Source organism: Fomitopsis serialis, assembly GCF_022376445.1.
Source record: "Fomitopsis serialis strain Sig1Antser10 chromosome Unknown B0H18scaffold_339, whole genome shotgun sequence".
Lineage (NCBI taxonomy): Eukaryota > Fungi > Basidiomycota > Agaricomycetes > Polyporales > Fomitopsidaceae > Fomitopsis > Fomitopsis serialis.
Genome location: NW_025955299.1, coordinates 26,475 through 34,473, shown reverse-complemented (window position 1 = coordinate 34,473; position 7,999 = coordinate 26,475).

Below are 7,999 nucleotides of genomic sequence, written 5' to 3'. Positions count from 1 at the left end.
ACAAGCGGTGACGATGCATCGTTGCCGCCACCTTCGTCTGTACCGTTCGGATGACCCGCCACGTCTTAGCGTGAGGGTTCCTGGGTACTGCCGAATGGCTGAACGGGAGTTAGACGGAAGTGTGTGCGCGCAAACGGGCTCCACTCACGGTTACAATATCAAAGGAGCATACTAGAAAGCTAGGTAACGTTGACTATACCACGGGCAGACCATGGCTGCAAAATGCCACCGAACATGGCCACGAGCTTCTGATCGACGATGTCGCTGGCTCTCGGGGTACTGGCCCAGTATGCCTGAGGGACCAGGTACATCTTCACCTCGACTATCTTCAGGGCGTCGAAGTATGGCTGGCCCATGACCCTACGCAGGTCCCGCAGGTCAAGCTTCTCGACGACAACGCCGGGCTGCTCAGGCTCGAGAATGCTGTTGTCAAAGCTAACGTGAACGCGGAACTCGATGTGCTCGAGTTGATGGCTGCGGATGGTGGAGAAGATGCCGTGTAATTCGTCCGTTGTTTTGGTCCACGCGCCCTGCCCCTGATCTTCGCCCTCGTGTTTGACGCGATGAGACCCGAAGTCTAAGAATCGCAAGGCGGTGTTCTGCGACAGACTTACGTGACCACCTAAATTGTGTGTGCGCATCAGCGGCGAAGTCTGTGAGTAGCATGAAGGGACTCCTACGGCCATTGATATCGTAGTCCTCGCGGTAACAGGTCAACGATGCCCCTGCCGTTTCAAGAAGTTTTGGAGAGGGATCTGTACAATCGAGGGATCGTCGAACCGGACTGTCAGATACGTAAGCGAGGCGCAGAGGCCTGAGCATGTCATCCAGTTAAGAAATATCGACATGCGTTCTTCGTATACGCTGACATCAAGGTATTGAAGACGTACGTGAGATGATGGCTGAAATAACGAGGCTCCCGTGTAACTAGCAGCACCTTGCTCAGCGAACTGGATATGCATCGTGAAGTCGGCAAGCTGGGGAAGGCAGACACGATCCGCCGCAGCTGCGTGATGTTATTCAGTTGACAATGGTCAAGCGTCAACGAGGTGACAGACTTGAACCTCGATAGGGCGAGGAAGAAATCTGTGCGGATGAAACGAAGTATTCCATTCTCGATGTGAAGGATGTGTAGACGGGGCATCAGAGTAGCGAGCGCAGACGGTAGTGCTTGCAGGAAGCGAGTGTCATCATCGTCGTCCTTTTCCTGGCACTCAGGGCCGTCCGTATACACACGTTGGAATAAGCACTCACCTCATCTACCATCAGCTTGCATGTGTTTGCGAGCCGCTGCTTGACACGGGGAGATGTGTGGCACTGCTTGAATAACATGTTGAAGCGCGCGCGGCGGCGAATCTCGACGCCGTGGTAGATCGCTCGAGGGTACCATGGTGCACAGACCGGCGCTGCGGCGGCCAATGTGGGAGGATCCATCTCGTCGATGATGAACTCGAAGACCTCGAGCGGGATGCGAGTGGAGGGGGCTAGCGGCAGGTTGCCTTGAAAACGGGCGTCGCACCAGTCTCTGAAGACCTGTCTTGCGGTGCTGGAGTAATCCTCGTTCGCGTCGTAGATCCATTCATCGGCGCGTAATTCCTCGTTGCTCTGTTCATCGGCATTTTGTCCGTCGGCACTCGGTCTGTCGGCACACGATGCCTCGTCGTTCTCTTCATCGACACTGCTCTGATCGACGTCAAGAGTCCCGTCGATATTCCATGGCGAGACCTGTCCGTGTGAGACGGTGCCGGTGAGAGGGGGGAAATGCTAAGTGAACATATCAGTCGAGAGCATCGACAAAAGCAAGATCACCGACGCTAGGTTTGGGCTTGGACATCGAAGCACTCACAACCTACGCGTACACGACCTGGATGTATGCACTAAAGAGAGGGCGCAGCTGTGAGCGCACACACAGGTATTGGAGTGGCCTCGGGTGGCACAAGTATTAACCCTCCCCACAGCATTGGAGAGCGTCGACGGCCGGCAAGATACTGAGGTTCGGTAGATCATCAGCGCCTCAGCGAGGAGAGCACAGTTGGACCTCGGGATGACCCAGCTGGCCATCGCTCATGCAGAAGGATGGGTCGAACCAATGGTCGAACATGCCATTGGTGCAGCACGGCTTGGACAGGACGCGCAGGCTGAAGCCGACGCCGCGCAGTCGAGAGCCCGCGTTGAGAGCCGTACGTACATGGAGAGCACCAAGCAGATTGATGCCGTGGCAGCCGTACCGACCATTGTCGGGGCCGCCTGTTCGTTCTGTAGACATGTCCGATGATGCATTTCGCGGTAGACACTTCATATCATAGAAGGATACCTGCATTTTATATGGTCGCGTTACAAGGTTGAACGGCCAATTCACGCTAAGAACGAACGCGTCAGTCGAGGCCCGCGCGACGGACTACAATGTACAGATGTACTACGGATGCGAACCTGGGTCCCGGCGGCACTTGCAACCTACGTGGACATGGTACAGGTGCTGCGAGTCGCTAGGCCAACGGGATCCGCAAGAACAGCGAAAAGTTGGGTCGGAGAGAAGGTCGGCGGGGTCGCGTTGGTCGACGTCCAGAACAACAGTGGACTCGGAGCGGTCGAGCGCCTCTTCACCGCGCTTGCTGAGTCGCTTCATCTCTTGCACGTCTTTTGAGGCTTGAGCACACGCCCTCCTCAAGGCCTCAAGTCTCTGCAAGTCTTTTCATGCTTCTACAAGCCTCTTCAAGCCTCTTCAGGCCTCTTCGAGCCAAGTTACTTCCAAGTACTCTTCAAATCTCCTCCACGCACCCTCTGATACCTAGCCCTCTATACCTACAGCGATCGGATATGATAACGTTCTGCTAAATCTTGCCTGGATGCGCGGCCTAGGACTCAGCTCGCGCTCCTTCTCCGGAACCCTTTCACCCTCCGTCGCACAACGGGAACTATGAGGGCTCTTCGACTACTATTCCAGTGAGCACACCCCTGCTCCACGTCTTCCACGAACTTGCTTTGAGCGAGGGATACACACTTGACAGCCCTATCCGCGTTCTGCGACGAGAAGACGCGGCACCATGACCGAGCAGTTCTCCGTACAGGTCCAGCTTGATGACAACTCAAGAAGCCTCGAGAGAGAAGAGACGAGAAGATTGGACAAGACAATGGCTGTCAGGTACGCAAGCGGGCTCTTCTCTTCAGCTTGAACATAAATGTTCGCCACCTGCGCGTCCGTGGACTGTCCTGGGGCACGACTGGCGTCACGACAAGTTCGCCCAAGGCAACTTGGCGAGTATTCCTGTTTTTCGAGAAACTTGGTCTTTCAGCTCATCACCACCGACGCAGAGCCCGCCAACCGATACATGTGGCAATGAGAACGAGTGCGCCGCTGCGTAACCTATAGGTTCATTGCATCCGTCGTATGCGTACGAGATGCCTCCGAGCCAGATTCAGCGAATACTAGGTGCGTCTACATCTTCCGCGGCTTCTCTCAACCTCTTCTCTGGATCCCATGCGCGCGAATGCTGGCTTCGTCACCTGGTGTACGCTGCATAAAGTGGCTCCTCCGAACCTTCGTCTCCTCCGATTCGCCTTTCCGACGGGGTCCATTCCTCTCAACGCCACTCGTCACGGAGGGCTCTTGCGCTGATCGGTCGCTGCTGAGTGACTTGATTGACTCGCATATCTGCTCGTGCGGGGCATCCAAACGCATACTCTTGTGATACTGCACACAATCTGGTCTATGCCTTTCGTTGACGTGAAGCCCGCGCATTGATTACATTTATGTGCGTCTCGTTGAATTATAGCGATGGGCTTAAGTAGTCAAAGAGGGAAGTGATAATACAACCGTACTCGCCGGAGCTATCAGCACCGCTGGCAGGTCTCGCGTCCAGCGCATTGAGTATCCATCCAGCCTTGGCAGTCTCTTGTGAGCGAGCCAGTCGCTCCTATCGACCCGCGCGCCGAGGATGCTGCTGGGGACGATGTCTCTGTATTGCCGCTGTGCCGATCGGGTGACCTGCCGTAGAGCAGTCAGCCTATCGGAATGGCGGGGGCAGGGGTGAGATATATGTGTGTGTATACAAACGAGCTCACTCACGTCTACAATGCGCAGAGCTAATCTCAGTGTTATATCCATCGGGTGACGCTGACTATACCGCGGTCAGACCATGGCCGCAGCAAACCACGGTACACGCGTCTGAGTTTCCGACCGACGTCGTCAACTATGCTGTCATCCATTACTCCGATTAGGCCCATCTCTACCTCAACATCCTCCAGAACGTCGAAATATGACCGGCCCATGACCTCGTGCAAGGCCACGAAATCGACCTTCTTGAGGACAATGTCCAGTTCTTTGTAATCGTGGTCGCTTGTGTTGTAACCAAGATTGGATTGGATTTTGATGCGCTCGAGATCAGGACCCCGGATGTTGGAGAGGACACCGTACAACTCGTCCACCCAATTGACCCACCAGAGAAGTGCCCGATCTCCGATGTCTGGGTTGATATCGTTCATCGTGAATTCTAAGGATCGCAGGGCGGTGTTTTGCGATAGAATGCCGTGATCATCACCTACATACATAGTACGTTGTGCATGTGCATCAGCGGCGAGGTCTGGTGGGAGTTGACAAGTACTCTTACCGTCAGTTTCGCATTCGTTCCCTGCCCACTGTTCGTGATACAGAGTTAGGGATGCCCCTGCGGCTTCGAGGGCTTTGCTCATGGTATGTGCAAAGTATTCATATCTACTGTCCATCAAAGGTGTTAGCTCTTCGAGGGAGGTCAAACAGCCTGAGCGTGTCATGCAGTCAACGAACGTTGCCATTGATTCGGTGGTGAGATCGATTCGAAGGCGTCGAAGACGTGGGGACTGAACCAGTGTGGCTCCCATGTTGCAGGCAGGACCTCTGAGTTGTTGAGTGAGACTGATATGGGTTATACTGAGGTCCGTCAGCTTAGGGAAGGCAAAGACGATGCGCCGCAGCTGTTCAATGTTGTTCAAATTGCACTCGCGCAGGAACAACGACGTGACAGCCTTGAAGTGCGACAGGCCAACCAAGAAAGCCGGTCGGACGAAACGAAGATCTCCTCCTGCGATGTCAAGGGTGCGTACGCCAGGCATTGCATGAACGAGTGCAATGGGTAGCACCTGAAGGAATGGAGGGCCTCTCGCAATTGTTCTGAACACGCATTCATTGTCTTTGGCCACTAGCTCGTGCGTGGTAGCGAGCCACCTCTTCACGCGCGGAGACGCGCGACACTGCTTGGACAGCATGTCAAAGCTCGTACGGTCGTTGATCTGGATTTCATGGTAGAGGACGCGCATCGCTCGAGAGTACCAAGCCGTGCAGACCAACGCCGCGGCTGCCGAAGTGGGTTGGTCCGTCTCATTGATGATGAGTCCAAAAACCTCGAGCGGGATGCGAGCGGAGAGGATGTGTGGCAGAGTGCCTTGAAAGCGGGCGTCGTCCCAGGGGCTCCATGGCCAGTACCTATCATCGGCACTCGATTCCTCTTCACTGTCTGTGTCATCATCGGTACTGTTCTGACCACTGCAAAGATGCCCATTGGCACTCCGTTGCGTGACTTCAAGTGCGCTTTCCAGTGGCACACTTTCGGTGGAGGGGGACTGCGCGTATACATCAGCTAGGTTCTCGCACGAACAGGAGAGGAACCAACTCTAGTCCGCATTCTGGGTGACGTTCACGCAAGGTCGAGGAGGAAGAGAAAGGGTATTCCGTACAGTCGCCGCGCGCGCGTTGTGAGTGGCAACGCAGTCGTGAATGGAGGCGCAGTAACAGAGCGGACATGGCGATTTGTGCAACTTCCTTGCATAGAATTGACTAGCTTGACAAAGCAAGCTGAAGCAGGAGTCAGTGCTCCTAACCCTAACCGCGTCTCTCGAGGCGAGAGAAAGTCCTGGTGGCACATCAAATGCGCGACCGCTGGGCATCGATGAGAGCGGTACTTTCAAGGCATATCGGCAAGGAAAGGGACAACGGGGAAGGGGGGCAGACCCAAGAGCGCTCCGTGAATATGGAACGACGGCCACGAGGCAATCACATCCCAATTCTGAGTGTATGCCCCTCCAAGTCATTTTAAGACCGCCAAGGGAATACGCACCGCGAAAAGTGGTCTTTATATGTGCAAGACTATTGGCCGTGCGTGTGGGCCCGGGTGTCCATATTAAGCGACAAATGGCGAGGCATGGCCCTCTGCAGTCGTTCACATATGAGTATGTGCATTTGCATGTAGAATTACACCGTAGTGGCGCACGGGCACACTAGTCACGCACCGCGTTCACCAGGAAGCTCCAGCCTATACAGTCGGAGTCGTTCCTCAACAAAAACGGTCAGTCATGGACGGGTGTGAAGCGGAGACTCATAATTTACCAGAAGCAGTGATTGATTACGCATTGAGGGCGCTGGGCACATATATGTCCTGTTTCCGCGTGGATCGAGACAAGACATCGTAGGTCGGAACACGTCCCGGGGAGGCTGCCAACCCAGATAGGGTCCGTACCGCGCGCACGGGCCATGAAGAACCTGCGGAGTGGCCACCTGGGGACAGATGTGCTAGTGTTCGACCATACCAATTTCGTGTATGGAACGTTCGCTGGATCGCGCGTAGGCCTGCTGCGTCGGGGAAGGTGAATACAAGCATCATCACCAGCTCGGCCAGCCAGGAGCTTTTCCTGGACATGCTTTTCACCGATTAAGAGCCAACCTAAAGGGTGAGCGTCCCCGACAGAAAAATAGCCCGAAAACGAATCTTGCCTACGGGCCACACAACTCGCGTTCGAGCTTACGGACCTCGTCCGTACAGTCATCCTCGCCAGGTACAGCTTCTTGCTTTTTAGAGAAATCCCGTTCGCGTTTGCGGAAGCCGTACGTACGAAGCACCGCCAGGCGATTTAGGGCCCCAATGGCGCCCTGTCGGGGAAGTTCAGCTTGACATCTCAAGAGCAGGCTACGCACCACACCAAGACAACGGCCTGCTGATTAAGTATCTCCCGCATTGTAGGAGTATCTTTGGCGTCAGTCCTCCTGCTCGACCGGGTCCTGGGGTCCTCGAACTGCGGCGAGGTACTGCATAGCCTGAGAACGCGTCCGGACGATAGTTATCTGTGGTTCAGGGTAGTGAGGAGTGTGATACGGAAGCGTTGCGAAGCAGTCGTTGGCATGATGATCCAATGACACGTACTGGCCCGGGGCAGATTTCGAATAACAAAGCAGGCTCGGCCTGGTTGCATCGAGACGTCCGCTGCCTGACCTAACGCGTCGCGGGGATTCAAGAGCTCATCAGATACGGAGGACATAGTAGATCCTAGCGAGCACGAATTTACTCACGGTGATTCGTCCAACTCTTCGATATGTCTCTGCATACCATCCTCGTACTGTTGGGGTTGTACGTTGAACTACAGCTGACGTTCGGGGTGGTCCTTCACGCTTCAAGCTTCACGTGCGATACGAGCAACACAAGTGTGCAAGATAGAATCAGCAAAGTAGGGAAGCGACGGGGCGAACTACAGCACCTAGTATGACTCACAAACTGCACTATACGAACGCTCTGGTATGAAACCGAGGCTCGCCATACAGCGCGATATCTGCATCTGAGTTGGCGTGACGATGGACTACCAAGATTCTGAACACCTTTCAGGGATTGTCAGCGGCGCAGCCCATAATTTCTCTATGTTGAGCTTGTCCTTGACCACGAAATGACGCTGAAACTGAAGTGTTTGTGCCAGAGAAGCTAGATGGGACTCGCAGAATTACGGGAGCAATCGACGGGTGTGTCTTCGTCATGAAGCGTTCTGCTCAATCAGTTGAGCACGGGAATGAGCAAGGGCTCAAGCTTACGTCGAAGCAGAGTGCACTCGCCGGCATGTCATTCATAGCCGCTCGAGAACAACAGAGTGATTGTTACACGCCCAGGTAATATCGACTGTACCGCGGTCAGACCATAGCCGGAGCAAGCGTCGAAACACGGTAACGACCGTCCGACCAATGCCGTCTATGTCTGCCTTGCTCCAA